This window comes from Molossus molossus, unplaced genomic scaffold (genome assembly GCF_014108415.1).
Source record: "Molossus molossus isolate mMolMol1 unplaced genomic scaffold, mMolMol1.p scaffold_m16_p_5, whole genome shotgun sequence".
Lineage (NCBI taxonomy): Eukaryota > Metazoa > Chordata > Mammalia > Chiroptera > Molossidae > Molossus > Molossus molossus.
In genome coordinates, this window is record NW_023425388.1 from 34,498,057 (window position 1) to 34,515,006 (window position 16,950).

The following is a 16,950-nucleotide window of genomic DNA, read 5'->3' on the forward strand; positions in this document are numbered from 1 at the left end:
CAACATAGATAGGTTGAAAGTAAAAGGATGGAAAAATATATACTATGCACACTCCAATCAGAAGAGACCCGGTGTGGCTATGTTAATATCTGACAATGTAGACTCCAAAACAAGGAGTATAATACTTGATAAATAAATCAATTCACCAAAAAGACATAATGTTTCTTAATCTGCATGCTCCCAATAATAGAGCTTAAAACTAAGTGAAGTAAAACTTTACACAAACAAAATATAGACAAATCCACAGGAGACTTTATTATTCTTGCAGGGAGAAATGGACAAACTTATCGTAGCAGATTTCAACACGTTTTCTGTCCATAATCAATAGAACAACTTTTTGATACCAAAATAATATGATTAGATTTGCATTTTTCACTCTGGTGGAATTGTCAAGGAAGTATTGAAGAAAGGAGAATGTATACGTGTGGAGAGAGAGAGAGAGAGAGAGAGAGAGAGAGAGAGAACTAATTAGCAGTCATTATAGTAATCTAGGAAGAGATGATGACCTGAATTAATTTAAAAAAAAAACAAACAAAAAACTGTGAGGATAGAGAGAAGGTAATAAACTGGATGTATATTTGTTTTGCAAATGTAAAAACTGTCACCTCTTGGATGTTTGGCTCAGGTGGGAGGTGGCGATAGGAAGACATCTAGAGTTTACAAGGATTCTTTCTAGGAGACTGAATGGATGCTTTCCATCAAAATGGGGTGAAGGAGGAGAATCTCTCCGAGAAGAAAGGCAATGAGTCGCTTTTAGACATCTTTATAATGTGTGCGAGACACTGTTGGAAAAGTCCACTGGGCAATTGATATGTGGGACTGGAAGACAGGAAAGAGGTCAAGTTAAAGGTAGTTGCAAGTGCTTGAAGTTACTGGCAACGTTTAAATAACCCAATAAGCACAGATAAAAGGACACAGAGAGAACCCTTGAACTCTGACATAGAGAGGTTGGGTGGAGGAGGAGGAATCAGCAATGGAGGCAAAACAGGAAAAGATGAGATAGATGATAACCAGAAAAAGTATGTCCCAAAAACTGAGGAGAGAGATTCATTTAAGAAGAAAAGAGTGTCCAAGGGAGCTAAATGCTGCAAGAAGGTGAAGACTAAGTGCATTCATCGAATTTGGTGAACAGATTTCTCCCATCTGCAATAAAATAGCTTTTGTGAAGACGTGGACTGAATGAAAAATACAGGTAAAGAAAAAGTGTGTATAGATTATTTTTTCAGGGAGCTTGACTTTTAAATAGTGTAGGAACTATCGACCTGAACTTAGTGATCAGAGAAGGCATTCCTGTTGAGTCTGTGTCATCAATAATTAAAAAGACTACTAAAAGCCATAAGAAAGATGCAGGAGGCATTTTCTTCAGCTAAACTGACCAATAAATTCTTCCCCACTGGAGAGATTATCATAGTTTCTTTAATGTTATGTAGATTTTCAACCTAAGTGACATCTTCAGAGATAATTAGCCCTTAATAACATCTTTTTATGAGCAGCACTCGCTGTGTGAAGTTTCTGGGAAAGGTGTGCATTTATAAAGCAGAATGTGAAAAACACTTCAAGGTAATTCAGGCAAAAGCATACTTATATTTTTCACAACAAGCAGTGAAAACGTTGAATACACCTTTCTTGGTAATGTATACAATGGAGATAATCTCCCGGGATCTCATGAGATTGAAATGGTGTGTGGAAAATATCTAAATGCTAGAAAATCTAAAGTATAGTCCCATAAATAACATGTTTCTCCTTAGGACAATCTCAGATCTGAGCACCAGATTGTCTTGCAATTCAGATTTCACTGCAAATTAGTAAACTCTCTCCGGGTCCCCTTTTGATCTCTGGGAATAAGGTGAAATGAGTGGAAAGACTACGAAAAGTGGCAATAAAGAGCCAAACCTTAACTTTATTCCTGAAAAGTAAGTGAGGAAAGGGAATTGCGCAAGATACAAAAATTTAAATTTTGTGCGTAGGAATTGACACTTGCAAAGTAATAATCTAACTCAAAAGATCAGTTTTCGGATCTTTGTAGTAGTGTCCGAATGGCCGGACATCCTACTCTTACCAGCATGAGGACAGGCTGTTTTACTGGAAGCTCCCCTCTGTCCACCACTGAAAACGCCTTCAAGCCAGCTGGCTCCTCTCTCAGCCTGTGTTTCACAAGTAGCCACAAAGTCAATGTTTGCTTGGTCTGCTGGGTGGCGCCAAATCATCACATAAATACAGAATCCCAAGCATTTCAAAACTCTTACATGAATAAATATAAATATATACTTAAGATCCTCGGTATATATTTTAAATTTCTCTTTAAAAAACTCCAAATAAGGATACAAGAAAGACAAAAGTGTAAAATCTCTCATAGATACATTCATTTAAAATTATTTTTCTGATACTAAAATATTTTATACGTAAAATGCCCAAACATAATGTTCATACCTATATGACTTTTCTAATCAGAGAGGCAAATATAGGTATAATATTGTGTGCAAAAATGGAATCCATGAGTACTATAATCACTGATGGGCCTGTAGACTGCTCTGGGAAGCTCTTGACCTGGTCAGACTACATCTCAATGTAACATTTCCATTGTGCCCCCGGCTGTCCCTCACGGTGCCTCTAAGTTGATCTTTGACTGCCGTCTTCTCCAAGCTTATCTTAGACAACTAGAGTCTTTACATTCAACTCACAGTCAGGCCCAACTAGCCTGCAAAGTGCCGTTCACACTCTCCTCATTAAAAATATTCCTGTTTTAGCCCTGGCCGGTTTGGCTCAGCGGTTAGAGCGTCGGCCTGCGGTCCGGAGAGACCCGGGTTCAGTTCCTGCTAAGGGCATGTACTTTGGTTGCAGTTTGTCCCTGGCCCTGGTTGGTCTTGCGGGTGGCAGCCACTCGATGTGTCCCTTCACGTCGATGTTTCTGTCTCTCTCTCCCTTCCTTTCTCTCCCTCCCACTCTATCTGTACAAAAAATGGAAAAATATCCTCGGGTGAGGATAAAAAATAAAAATAAAAATTCCTGTTTTATGCCCTATAACTTCACGATTTTACTAAAGCAATAGCTACTTTACTGAGTAGACGATAGAGAAAATGCTGATGCTTTGAATGATTTTGTGGTGGAGACTTCTGGTTATCTATCAAAATCCATACTCCTCTTCTTCATAGTAATAGAATTCAAAGTGGATGTGTGGCCACCTAGCTAGAGACTATGGTTCCCAGACTCCTTTGCAGCTGTCTCTGCGCTGTGACTTAGTTATCATTAAGGGAATGAGAGTGGAAATGATAAGTGCAATGTTTACCTCATTGGTTTAAGATAAAATTGTTTGCCCTTGACATCTGTTCCATTTCCCTTGCCTTGAGCAAGAACTGGGGCGTATCTGCAATTCAGTTTTGATCATGTCCATGAAGTCATTGCCTGGAAACTGACAGATCTTTTAAAGCCTCTGTATTTGGGACCTACTTAACCCTTACCTAATTGATACAAATGTTAATAGACCAGTGAGTTTTACTTCCCATGTTTGCATTTTTAACTCAAGCAGCACAGAGACCTAGTTACTTAATGACAAGGAGCATCTCTACTGCAAGAATTCTCCACATCTTGGCAAGTCAACCATGCCTGCTACTCTAACAGCACCAATGGCTTTGCAGAAATTATGGCTTTCTAGTTCTAGCATTTAGCATGGGTTTTAGGACAAAGATAGGTGCAGAGTAGATGTTTACCCTTTGCAACAGCATGGATGGACCTGGAGAACAGTATGCTAAGTGAAATAAGCCAGTCAGAGGAAGACAAGTACCACATAATTTCACTTATATGTGGAATTTAATGAACAAACTGACTACCAAGTAAAACAGAGACAGACAGAGTCATAGATAGAGAGCAGGTAGGCAGCTCTGGTGGGGGGCAAGTAAGGGGTAAGAAAAAAGAAAAAGAGAGAACTCATAGACATGGACAACAGTGTGGTCATTGAAGGGGTGGAGGTGGGGTAGAGGTGGAAGAGGGCATAGAAGGGATAATTGGTGATGGAAAAAATAAAATAATAAAAAATAAAGATTCACACACACACACATACACACACACACACAAGATATTGGGAATAGAAAGGGTTTGTAGCCTCTAACATCATGTCCCACAGGCAGCCACCTAACCTGTTTACACACAGGGCGAGCCCTGCAAAGGTTAGGCTTTATGAGCACTAGCATTGCTGATGGCTCCATACAATGTCAAGCCTGAAGCAGACCATATGGTTAATGCTTCCACATTCTGACCTGCCAGAAAACGTGGCAGTTCATCAGAAGATCAGCAGTGAATAATATTGGCATTGCTAGCTTTATTGACATCTGAACTGTGCTTTAATATTAAGTGCCATAAAACTGCACGAATGGTGAGATTCCTTCAGGCTTAAAAAAAAAGACTGCAGGATTAATTTACCAGATGAGCTATAATAAGAGATTTGAATCTCTAACATGAATGCTGCTGCATGGACACTGTGTAATAACAATTGTGGCTCTCCCTGGAGCATCATCTAAAGTTGTTTTTGTGTATGTTAAGGCACACCTGGGCAGATAATAACCTCATTGAAGCATTATTCACTAAAGGGCAATGCTTAAGAGCATATTTCAGGGTGCTCTATGTACAATAATCTTATCTGCAGCTGTATATTTGGTTTGCCAAGTCTCAATATCCATATAACAACCCTTGAAAGTGATTTTTGTTCTGGGATTGATCATAACAGCAAAACAAATCATGGAAGAAAATATTTAATCTATACCCTTTTTTTAAATTTTTGGTACAAGCCCCTAGCAGGAACCAAACCCGGGACTCTGGTCTGCAGGCCAACGCTCCAACCACTGAGCCAAACCAGCCAGGGCATATACTTTTTTAACTTAATATATGCCCAAGAAATAAAATTAATACCACACTGGTCATTTTCAGTTCCTCTTCACTAATAGAAATCATAACCAAGTGTAGAGAAAATATCAGGACCCAGGATAGTTCTCAGACACAGGATCTTAGAATGGATGGTTTTAGTCTGCTATTTCCTGAGTCTTAAAGTGAACCCTGTCTCCTCCACTCTCTTTTGTCAGGCATTTCCTTAGATTCACCTTCCTTCGCTTTTGAAGATTAAATATAAAGGGTGAATGCAGCTCTCTGTTTGGGAGAGGCGTAATCAAACTGCTCTGCCTGGTTTGATTCCAGATTAAGCTATTTTATCATAAGCCAGAGGATTTTGTTTTTGTCTCTTCCTGTCCAGCTCAGCCTATAAAACAAATACTTTAGAGTTAGAGCAAAATCATATATTAATAAAGCTTTTGTATTTTTCTGGAAACTTCTAAGAATCTGGGCATGCTGACCCCTAACATTTGTGGGTACCTAAAAAGAGTATAAAAGAAGCCTACATACCATATGTCTAAGTATTTAAAAGTTATAAATCAAGCCAAAAAAGTAAAGAAAGTATGTCTATTCTAGTTTTGTACATAAACCTTCACAATAAACCAGGTTTGAATTTAGAATTCTTGAATTTGTTGGAGTTTTGCAATAAAACTTCAGCATAAGGAGAGCCAGACCCTTGTCCCCTGAAGGAAATAATCCACTTCTTTCTCTCCCATCTCTGCCTCTAACTCACTCTGAGAGGAGTTTGGTTGCATGCCCATCCCAACCTTTACTTCCATCTCTGTCCCTATAAACACCAGTCCTTTGGCCCTTTTTTTGGATATTAGAGTGGAATACTTCTTAGAGAGAACAAACTAGGAATACACTGCAAACTTTGGGAGCTGGCTTGGGGCTGTTTAGGAAATGAACTCTAGGATTTCAGGTATCCAAAGCATTGTTGAGAAGAGAGAGGCCCAAGCTCCAGATGGACACACCCCTTGGTTTTGCAGACTTTAACTCCTTCGACAAAAGGCCTGTCAGAGAAGGTTTATATCATGGGACCCAAACTCTCTTGCCTAGGTCTAGGGGTGATACTGAATCTAGGGCAGTAGTAGGCAGCCAGGAGATTTGGGAGTTGGACTCTAGTGCTGTTTCCTGATACTGCCACCTGATTTCAGTCTTTCAGAAAGTATCCTTTTGAATACATCCATTGTTAGCTATGTTATGTGATGGCATGGAGATTAATAACACCACATCAGGTCCCTAGGATCTGTTCAGGATGAGGAAGAAATTATTTCTGGCCACAACCATGATAAGCATCGACGAGGTAGATTGCAAATGAATGGGTATAAAAAGTGCCATCACTGAAGCATATGTCATATTGCCCTAGTTATTAAATTAGTCTAATTAAGATCCAACTTCCTAGTCCCAAGTGTAAAGCTACTGAAATTACTTTTCCCCTTTAATTAAGTGGGTACTTACATAGAGACACAATAAGAGAGTACTGGTAAGATACAGGCAAGCTTGAGTGCCACTTTAAATTCCTCCCATGGACAGAGGAACAAAAGATACAGTGCATGGCCGAAGAAGAGAGTCAACTGTTACGTTTCCTCAGCATTCTAGACAGAATCGAAAGTGAGTAGACCACATTCCGTTAGGTCCATATTTGGGCTGTTCCAGGAAAGGCCCATTGTCGCATGTCAGACCAGATGGTGCACGTCCAATTGACTCAGGCTGTAAGGACAGGATAGCATTAGGCTTTTGACGTGATGAGTGCAATCGTTGTAGTTCTAACATCATCAACAGTGATGAGGCATTCTGACAACGAACATTCTGCACAGAATACTGTAAGAATTGATCCCAACTATGTGCTTTCATTTCAGACCCACTCTTACCCACAGTTATGTTCTCAGGTCGCATCTGCCCCCATTTATATGTAGGTTTTGATTAATTTAGGTGAGAGTCCAGTGCCCAAAGAAAGAAATGTGATTACGATACAACAATCGCTTAGGGAGCCTCAAGTTTCATCAAGAGAATTGTCCAGGGGATTTCTATCAAAACAGTTACCTACAATGATACATAAAGAAAGAGTTTACACCAGTTATCAAAGCTTCAGTGATTAAGTGCTGAATTTGCTATTGGCTGAGCCACTGGGTAAGGTAACTAAGTTACCTAGAGATAAGTAGAAATCTGTTGGATATATTTACATGTCTCATTTCTAGTGAAAGACAGTGATTGTCCAACTCACAAAGCTCTTATCTGAGAACTAACATATTCCTTAATGAACATAACCTCCCAAATATCTCTAGGCAATAACTATCTTTATCAGAGCTAGAAATAACCCAACTTGAGCCAATCAGATTATTTAAGTATGTGAAATTGGAATTCGATGATGCTAGCTAGCCTCTGAAGGTGACTTGGCTTATAAACATGGAAACTTATGTGGGTCACATTTAACCATATCCATGAAGCAGCAAAAACAGCAATCTATAGAGACAAATGAATTTATTGGGATTCCCAGAGAGAAGCAAACATTTTTTAAAAACCATAGTGTTCCAAAAGGAAGGATAATAATTTAATAGTATCTTGAAGAGTTGATATTAGTCACTTCCAAGTTCAGGCCCCTCCTGAAATTTGATTGCAGTCACTTTCTTGGTAATCGAAATATCCCTGTGTCATTAAATGAATCATCTTTCCTGTTTCAGCATGAGGGTTCCTGTAGCCAAAGAGCCTTGACAAAATATTACTTAAATTTCTTATTTACTCTGTAACAATTTCTGCAAACATGGAGAAAAAAATTAAATGAGTCCTGCATTTCTCCTAATGCATGTTCTCTACAAAACAATTTGTATGATTTTATATTCCCCCCAAAGGGGGCACACACACGCGCGTGTGCGCGTGCACACACACACACACACACACACACACACTGTATTTTTAAAATTTGTATTGATTCTCTGTGGTCTACCCTGTGGTTATATTCTGCTCTGTAGTCCATCTGTGCCATAGTCATGTAAAAGATTTTACAGCTATTCTGTTTCCTTTTCTGGTGTGATAAAAATATTGAGGGGGGTGGGTCCCTGTAGTACCTGAAATAGATGTCCACAGTGAGCAGATATCTATGACTGGGATGTGCCCATTTCACAGAGTGATACAGTCCTGGTTTCCTAGACTCATGCTGCCACTCTCCCTCCATCCAGATGTGTGTGTGTGTGTGTGTGTGTGTAAAATGCTTGACCCTCTTGTGTCAGCATGCCCTATGTGTATACACTAGGAGTTCACAAACTTTTTGGTTTCAAGATATTTTTTTACACTTACAAAGCATTGGGCATATTAAAAAGCTAAATATTTGACATTTTGGAAAATAAAATGAAATAATTAAAACATTTATATTAATTCATGTTAACATGTAATAATAAACTTATTACATGTTAACATAAATAACATTTTATTTTAGAAAACTATTTTCCAAATTTTAAAAATTCACAGAGAAGAATAGGAGGTCTTCATAGTTTTATATCTCTTTTCTATCTTATTTAATAGAAGACAATAGTCACAGGTCTGTCTCTGCATTCAGTCTATTAGAATATCACACAGTTTGTAGCCTCTTGAAACCTCAATGTGCTCTCATGAGAGCCTGAGGGTAATGAGGCAATTAACCTCATAATATTATTATGAAAATAGTTTGATTTAATAGTGTCTCAGGCACTTTAAGAAGTGCTGCTATAAACTATATAATCAAAAATCCAAAGTAAATTGATTTTTATACAATAAAAAATTAAATATTTTATATAAAAATGTAGTTTCTGTGGCTTTTAACTGAACTGACCAAATCCACATATTTGGGACATCTTATACCAATATAATTTCTGAAGGAAGAATTACATTCCCATTTTAAAATCGCTAATTATTAATATTATTTTATTCTATTTTTAATTGGTTTACATTTAATATTTTTTGTATTAGTTTTAGGCACAATGGTTAGATAATCATATACTTTGCAAAGTGTTCCCCCAATATTTCCAGTACTCACCTGGCACCATACACAGCTATTACAATACTATTGACTATATTCTCTGTACTGTACTTTGCAGCGCTGTGACTATTTTGTAACTAGCAATTTGTAGTGTTTTTTTTTAATGTGTTTTCATAGATATTTTAGAGAAAGAGGAAGAAAAACATTGATGTGAGAGGGAAACATCTATTGGTTGCCTCCTGCACACCCCCTGCTGGCGCTCAAACCCGAAACCCAGGCATGTGCCCTGACCGGGAATTGAACTGGTACCTCTCAGTCCACGGGACAATGCTCAATTCACTGAGCCAAACTGGCTGGGTGGCAATTTGTAGTTTTAATCCTTTCAGTTTTTGCACCCAGTACTCCAACCCTCCTTAATGTCACTAATCATCATCAAAATACAAATTAATACCACAGTGGGATGTCACCTCACACCTGTCAGAATGGCTAGCATCAATAAGTCAACAAACATCAAGTGCTGGTGAGGATGTGGAGAGAAGGAAACTCTAGTGTTTTGTTGGTAGGAATGCAGTTTGATGTGGCCACTGTGGAAAAAGTATGAAAGGTCCTCAAAAAATTAAAAATGGACCTGTCTTATGACCCAGCAATTTCACTTCTGGGTATATATCTAAAGAAACTCCAAACACTCATTTGAAAGAATATATGCACCCCTATGTTCATTGCAGCATTATTTACAATAGCCAAGATATAGAAGCAACCCATGTGCTCATCAATAGACAAGTGGATAAAAAAGCTGAGATACATACATACAACGGAATGTCACTCAGCCATAAATAAAAGAAATGAAATCTTACTGTTTGCCATAGCATGGATGGACCTAGAAGGCATTGTGCTGAGTGAAATGAGTCAGACAGAGAAAGACAAATACACTATGATTTTACTTACATGTGGAATCTAAAGAACAAAATAAATGAACAAACAAAATTGAAACAGACACATAGGCACAGAGAACAGACTATAAAATACTTCGGGGAAATTCAAGTTGGATGTGGAAAAGCTTATATATCAATCCATCAGTGGACTAGTTTGATGACTTTTCACTGTCATGTAGATAGAATGAATAAATTAGTAACAGACTTTACTTAAATATCTTAGATGGTTAACATTACATTTTTTTTCCCCTTTGAACATGCTCACAGATAGAAATGAACTGCTCTGGCATTTTTCAGTTTTTGTATATTTTTATCCTAACCTACTAGTATAGTAAGCATATAAAGAATTAAATATACTAGTCAAAATCAAATTACAGCATTCTACAAATCTCTCAGAGAAGGAGAATGTAAGCTGTGGTTGGTATACTTAAGAAAGTTCAAACACTCCAGCTTCCAAATTATCTTTCTTCAATAATCTCTAGATAATTTGATCAAATAAAATTTTCTTTTATCATCTTTTGAGAACGCACCGGAGTAGAACTCACTTAATTACATTCTATCTGTTCTTAGATGATTAGTTCCATGCCAAAATCAATATTTACAAAGATATCTAAAGTTATCTCCTTGTTATTTCCTCCATTATGCACATGCACAACCCTTCAAGGTGATGCTAAGGGTAAAGAAATCAACTTAAGAAGGAGGCTGCCTGAATTTCAGTGAATCACTGCACAAGGCACTGGAGGGAATGTGTCTCTCTGTTTTCTCTGTTGAGTTCTAGATTTTTGCTACTTTTTTCAATGAGTGATGGCAAGGTCAAGTTAAAGTGAAAAAAACATAGATGTAAAATTAATAACTATTTTTATTGACTTCAACAATCAGCGGGAAAAGCAATTGCTCAGCAGTTTCCAGAACTCCTCTCAAGATTTAACCCAGTATACAGCTGAGTTTTCTTTCTTTGGCCTTCAAAAAATCGGGCTGATCTGCAAGTAATGTTATGTCTGCTAAAATAAAACTCAGCACTCTTTAAGGGCAAAAAAGAGAATCCAGAAAATCACAGCAACATAATAGTAACAATAATAACAATGCCCTGCATTCAATCAAAATGCTGTATATGAGAAGAAATGGAAAATGTAATCTGTAAATAAAAGGAAAATCAATTAACAGAAAAACAGACCCCAAAATAACAGTGATAATACATTTAGTTCACAAGGACTTCAAAGAGTTATTATAACTATCAAAGATTTAAAGAGAAACCTAATTATAATTTAGAGAAAAATGGAAAATGCTTACTTTTTAAAATGTATTCTTATTGTTGACACTACTACCAATGACCCATTAACCCTCTCTTTGCCCACTTCCATCCAGCCCTCATTGCCCGCCCCCCCTCCTCTGGCCATCAACACACTGTTTCCTGTGACCATGGGCTATGCATATGTATTCTTTGGCTGATCCCTTCACATTTTTTCATCCAGTTCTCCCCACCCCCTCCCCTCTGACAGCTGGCAGTCATTCCATGTATCCATGTCTCTGGTTCTATTTTGTTCATCAGTTTATTTTATTCATTAGATTCCACATGCAGATAAAATATGGTATTTGTCTTTCTCTGACTGGCTTATTTCACTTCGCATAATAAGCTCCAGGTCCATCCATGCTGTCACAAAAGGTAAGAGTCCCTTATTTTTTTACAGCCACGTAGTATTCCATTTTGTAAATGTACCACAGCTTTTTTATCCACTCATCGACTGATGAACACTGGGCTTTTTCCAGATCTTGGCTATTGTAAATAATACTATGAACATAGGGGTGCATATATTTCTTCTGATTGGTATTTTAGGATTCTTAGGATATATTCCCAGATGTGGAATCACTAGGTGGAAAATACTTAGTAATTTGTAGAGCTAAAAATATAATATCTAAATGAAAGTTTTACTGAATAGAATTCAGTGAATATTGGATCTCACAAAAGAAAAGATTATTGAACTTGAAGATATAATGGAAAGTATGTAAACCAATGCATAGAGAAAAACATAAATTAAGCTACAGTGTCCTGTGGATAATGCAAAGCAGTCTACCATGTATGTGCTTGAGGTCCAAAAGAGGTGGGGGAGAAAAAAATATTTGCAAAAATAATGGCCAAAATTGTTTAAATTTGATGTTAATTAATAAGCCCATGGATACATTAAGAACAAAAAACCCAAGCTGGATAAACACAATAAAATTGACACCACAGCACATTATAAACAAATTGTTGAAAAGCAGGTAAAAATGTTACCTATAGAAGACACCTTGATTATGAATTGCCCAATGTCCAGGACTGTTAGAACGAAATGCCTGTCTATGACATTTTGTTGTAGCAACCTGAGTTGATTAAGACACTACACCACAGGGATAGAGTTACTGAAGGAGGTTGAGTCTCTGAAAAACATGGAACCCTCTACAAGCCATAGATTAACAACTTCTAGACTTCTTTTACTTTACAGAGAAGCAAACATTTGTCATCTTAAGCCACTCTTTCTGGAGCCACTGTTACAGTTGAAACATACCCTATATTATACAATGATCTACAACTTTGGGGCCCTCATACAGACTGATAAGGCAAACATACACCTGAATTGGTGACTCTCACAAAGTGTTCTATTTTTTTATTTAGTTTGATGACTCGTCATAGAGCATCAGCTAGGATGCAGTGGAATCGTAGGTTCTACAGGAAACATAAAGATGAGTAAGTTCTCACCATGGTGTGATTTAAAAACACACAATTCTTCCTGGACCTATTGTTATATGAACAACTCAAAAAAGAATGATGCGAGGAAGAGTGTTAGTGGAAAGAAGTGGAAATTGAGAGCATCTTGAATGGCTTTTTTTTAGGAAAGAAAATATTTGAACTTGGTCTTGAGCGAAGTTAGAGCTTTGACAGACAGATTTTGTGGAAAGGCATTTTGAGACAGAGGAAGCAGCTGTAACAGACACCACCCGAGGTAGGAGATTGGGGATGTGCTGGATGACCAAGTACAGATGAGTGAAGATTAGTCTAGAAATGTAGTTTCCACAAATGCCTGTTGCGAACTTCTCAGGCCCGCCTTTCTTTTTTCATTTTCTGTAAAGCATCAAGCACATGCTTTAAATATCGTTAGCAAGGCCACATCTTCACCCTTTGTAAGTTGGCATAATTTTATAATTTTATAGTAAAAAATCTATTCAGGACAGATCTTTAAAGAAGATACCTTCAGTCTCCACAACCCCACATCCACTACACACACACACACACATACACACACACTCATACACTCACACACACACACATACACAATAACTAGGAGGTAAAGGGTGATTTTTTTTATAATAAAAAGAGTCTCGGTCAAGAGAGCTGTGTAGCAGCTAGAATAATACTTCATTAGTGAGTTTTCTGCATTTTACATTCTTTTTTCTCTTTTGGTAAAGATATTCATGAAGCTGAACGATTTGCATGGAAAAATACACTAGAACATCATTCCTGAACTTCTGTCACAGAATTAGGCAAATTAAAATAGCATTCCAGAGCTTTTTTTAAACAGGTGTCAAGCACCAGGATGAGAAAATATCTACTACAGGCTAATACATGGAAAACATGTATTAAGAACATAATTATATTATTTTGGTGAGATTAGATACCTAGTTTCTATGGCCTAACAACATATGGTATATTTTGTACTCCTAGCAGAGTCCCGTGGAAGAATCCCTGCTCAGTGGTGGGGGCAGAGGATAGGTTGGACGTGGTAATGCAGACATTCAGGGACCCAGGTTGATGGAGCCTCTGTCATCTTCAAGATGCTTTGAAGGCTTCCATGGTCATCTTTAACGTTGAAATACAGCCAACAGAGCAAACAATAAAGAAAAGTAGACAAACTTGTTTCCTAACCACTGTAGCCAGAAGTAACACACATCATTTCTGTTCATATCCCACCTAGTAACAACAGGTCTGGTAGTCTACCAAGTTCAAGAGAGATGTGAAATGTAGTCTCTAGGTGGGTACTAGGTCAGTATGCACATGGTCTTCTTTCCAAGTTATCGTAGGCAACAATTTTAGCAAATATTTCCACAGTTTAACAGGCTCTCCCGCCTTGCAGCCTGCTGTAACTGTGTTGTTGCTATTGCTGTCCCACTTGAGATTATGCCACTTACTTTGGGTTTTGTTATAGAAGCACCCCGTTAAAGGAGCCAAATTAACATTCTTGTCCCTAACAAAGACCTCAAATTCCAATGAAAATAAAGCTTTTGCTTATATAACACTCCAATGCCAGTAGGTACGGCCTTGAGCCAGGAAGCGAGGGGGTTTGTGACGCACAGTGATAAAGGAACCCAGGCTAACAGTGGCTCTGCCATCTTCTAGGGCTGCCAGGGTCACCTTGGGCATTGGCATCTGCCTGGCACAAAAGAAGCGAGCAGTTATAGAGGGACACTGTTTCTTATCATTTGAGCTCACAAGTGACACACTCATCTCCACTCACATTTTACTGATAAGAAATAATTATAAGACTCCACTTAGATAATGCAACAATGGGTGAAATGAAGTGCTGGCCAGGTCACCATAACAATAAAATTGTTTTATATGTACTGTTTTTATAAATTTAATCTCAAACTCACAAAGAAACAACTGTAAATAGTTAAGGATTATATATGTAATGGGCCAAGATCTTAGTGAGAGGTATATTCTGGAATGTGTTTTATGAGGGGAAAAAAACACATTGCTTATAGACAATGATTCAAATGACATATTCCAAAGATGTGTTTTTGTTTTTTTAACCCATGTTTATTACTGAATGTATTACAGATGCCTCCCCCCTTTTTTCTCCATTGACCTCCCCCTCCTCAATCCCCCCCCCCCGCCTTTCCCACACTGTAGTCAGTGTCCATTGGTTATGCATATATGCATAGAAGTTCTTCGCTTTATCTCATCCTGCCCTCCCTCCCCCTTCCCTTTGAGGTTCATCAGTCTAACAACCAATTTGTACTTCTTAATTCCTTCATCTTTTTCACCCATTCCCCCAGCCCAGTCCAAGGTTTATAAACATAGAACTTTGGCATAAATACTTTAAATAGGATTTGGCTAATCCTTCACTATACAAGCAAGGAAATTGAAGCCCCAGAGAACTGAGGTGACAAGCCAAAAATATAATGTTCGACAGTGAAAAGTATGTCATCTTTTCCTTTCTTTACATACCATTAGGGTGATCACTTGAGGTATCAAAAGAGAAAGAAAATAGATTTTGAACTCTTGGATTTCAGGCTTCAGATTTAGAGAAGATCACATAAGGAGCCAAAAATAAAGGAGGGGGAAATCAGAAAACAAACAAACAAAAACTCTTACGAGCAAACAGATTACCACGGGCCCATTTTCCACACTGTATGGCGTCAGTCTCGGGACCCACAGCGCAGCATGTCTCAGTGATCTGAGGCCACACTGTGGGAAAATATCTTATTTCTAGAGGTCCAAAGCACCGACCTCTGATAAAATCTGCCTAAACTTTTCTCTGTATTTTTCAAAGTTTCTAAATCTTTATCATCTTATTCAGGAGAATTTTATAAACTTTACCCAAAAAAGTAATTGTTCTTTGTCACAGTCCTTTGACCTCTCAGGTCCCATGGCCTGAGGTAGCAGACTCCTCCAAAATATGCCATGAATTATAACTATGTGAAGTCAGTGAAACCCAATCTCAAGTTTTCCTGTAAAATAGTACTATGTTAACAGCCATTTTGCCCCACAGAGGGAAAAATATATGTGATGTAATAGATTTTTATAAGGGGTTTAATTTAACTATATTTTTATTCCATAAAATTATGTACTGTTATGAATCTTAAAAATTTCATATACTTTGGCAAAGAAAAGTACTTCATACGTATTTTACCTCATTATCGATATGTATTTCGTAAACATTTTAGCTACTTCTAACGTTTGTGATATGGAGCCATTATAACTACTGAGTTAATTGCAGCTGAAGGTGAAGGTTAAAACTTTAAACTTAGAAATGCGTTGGCCACTATATTTGGTAGAAGTAGAGGTTTTCCACTTGAACCCACACGAGAAAGTTACATTCTCTTCTATGACATCTTAAACTTCTTTTTTAAGACAAGTAACACCTACCTAGACATAGAGCATAAAGTCAGCACAGAAAGCAGCAGCCAGACTACCCTAAGTCAGACTCCACAGTACTAAGAAATTCAAGGCAGATATTTAACAGATCTTATTGAAGAAAAGCAAATACATTAGAAACCCATTAAAAAACATATACTTAAAGTGAAACTTGGGCAGTCACATTTCTACATTAATCTTATTTTATAAAACCCTTATTCCTCATCCTATTTCATTAGTCATTACTTTTCACCATTTGAAATTAACTTGTTTTTGTATTTGTTCACTGGTTTACTGCCGTTCTGCCACCAGTGAAATGTCAGCCCCTTGAGGGCAGAGACCATATCAGTATTTTCACTGACGTATCCCTGTATAGAGAGCAGTGCCTGGGACATACATGGTGGAAGCTCAGTTATGATGCATGAAAGAAATGAATGAATCTCCAGGGCAGAGAAGGTCTTAAGAACTCAGGTAACCCCAGCAAAACAGGAATCTAGAACCTGCCTGTATAAAACTACTGTACTCTTAACTAAGCTGATTATTCTCTCATTCCTGAATAGAGGGAGCATGTTTTTAAACCAGTTCCACAGTCAAGAACAAATTTATGGTATATAATTATCATATAGATTAGCATTTACTGTGTTATACCTGAGTAAGCTCGAGTTGACAGTTAGGAGAATGAATATTGCTTTGAATATGTTATGGTTTTTAGGGATCACAATTAATTCTAAAATGGTCTTCAAAATATTTTGCATGTGGCTCTAGGTTTTGCTGTAGATGGAGACCTCAACTCAGGGGACCAGACAGCACAGCGTTTCAGGGGGAGACCTGCACTGCTTGAAGGCCTTCAGTAAAAGGAATTATAACTCAGTGATTATGAACACGGCCTTTTAGTTTAGATAGGCCTGGATTCAAACTTTGAAATATGGTGAAGACCACCGTATTTATTTGCTACATAGTCTTGACTGATTTATATAACATCTTTGAGTCTCTTTCTTCATCAGAAAATGGGTAATGCTATCTCATCAGATTTTTAGTACAGTTAACATAATGTAAAGTGTTTACTTTAGTGCCCG

The 16,950-nt window shown here is 37.7% G+C and overlaps 1 protein-coding gene across 1 annotated transcript in view; it reads right to left on the reverse strand.

Moving 5' to 3' along the window:
- Positions 1-6,561: 6,561 nt before the first annotated feature.
- Positions 6,562-16,950, reverse strand: part of SERPINI2 (serpin family I member 2) — a 47,408-nt gene continuing 37,019 nt past the window's right edge. The window contains exon 10 of the mRNA XM_036243850.1: positions 6,562-6,591. The gene's annotated coding sequence lies outside the window, so the exon portion shown is untranslated. The remainder of the gene's footprint in view (positions 6,592-16,950) is intronic.